Genomic DNA, 1,401 nt, shown 5'->3' with positions numbered 1-1,401 from the left:
GTTCTAGTTCAGTTCTAGTTCAGTTCTAGTTCAGTTCTAGTTCAGTTCTAGTTCAGTTCTAGTTCAGTTCTAGTTCAGTTCTAGTTCAGTTCTATTTCCGTTCTAGTTAAGTTATAGTTCAATTTTAGTTCAGTTTCAGTTCTGCTCTTATTCACTTTTAATTCAGTGCTATTATTGTTCAATTAATATATTACTAAATGTTAATTGTAAATTCAAATTAAATATTTCACTTTCATTTCAAAAATAGAAACACAAATGTTTTATTAAAACACAATTTTAGTTATTATTGCAATATTTTATTTAAAATGTTAATTGCCTTAACGCACTGCTTGCTTATTAATAAATGAATATTATAATTTTTTTTGTTCAAAAATGCATTTATTTTCTGTTTTTATTTAAAGTTGCATGTTTAATTTGATTATAAATTTCACTTCATCAACAATAAGTACGTATGAGTAACGTACAAAAATTTGTGTAAATAATAAAATTATAACGTATACGTTGGGTGATAAAGTTTTGAAAATAATTAAGATTATACGTGCAGGAAAGTGAAATGAAAATTACAGTGAATTTTGTAATAAAATCAGCTTGTTTCGGACATGGCATTTTTTAGTTTTGTTAACTTTTCGTCTATAAATAAATAATTCGATTTATAAATGATTTTCAGTTAAAAAATTTTTTCCTTAATCTTGCAACTTTTGAATGTATAAGCTGCTGCTGTTTCTTCAAATTCACTTTTTAACATAAAGCTATAAAAACTGCATAAAAATTATTATTAGTGTCATCTATTTTCATAGCTTTATCACTTAATATCCTCCAGGAATGAAACTATGTGTTTTCAGATAAAATACATACATTCTAGCAGAAAAACTAAAGTATTAAGCGGATGTTTGGTTGTTTACGTATGTGTATGACCTTTTCACAAAAAACATTTTTCCACAAACACATAAACAATGTTATATGTATTGAAATTGGATATTTATAAACAAAAGTTTAAACAAAAATAGTCATCATCAAGATCAAGTCAAGTCATTCTCAAGAAGTAATTTTTATTATTTTTCTTTTTTTGGAAGTTATTCTGAAGTGAAATTGTAATGATAAACGTTATTCTTTTGGAAATACTTCGCTTTTTTTTGTTGGGTACATTTCTAAAATAAACTAAAATAAACAATTTATTAAATTCGCTTGTTCTAGTTCAGTTATAGTTCAGTTGTAGTCCAGTTCTATTTCAGTACTAGTTCAGTTCTAGTTCAGTTCTAGTTCGGTTCTAGTTCGGTTCTAGTTCAGTTCTATTTCAGTTTTAGTTCAGTTCTAGTTCAGTTTTAGTTCAGTTCTAGTTCAGTTCTAGTTCAGTTCTAGTTCAGTTCTAGTTCAGTTCTAGTTCAGTTCTAGTTCAGTTCT

The sequence above is a fragment of the Lucilia cuprina genome, chromosome 6 (genome assembly GCF_022045245.1).
Source record: "Lucilia cuprina isolate Lc7/37 chromosome 6, ASM2204524v1, whole genome shotgun sequence".
Classification (NCBI taxonomy): domain Eukaryota; kingdom Metazoa; phylum Arthropoda; class Insecta; order Diptera; family Calliphoridae; genus Lucilia; species Lucilia cuprina.
Note: the sequence above shows the minus strand (reverse complement) of the source record.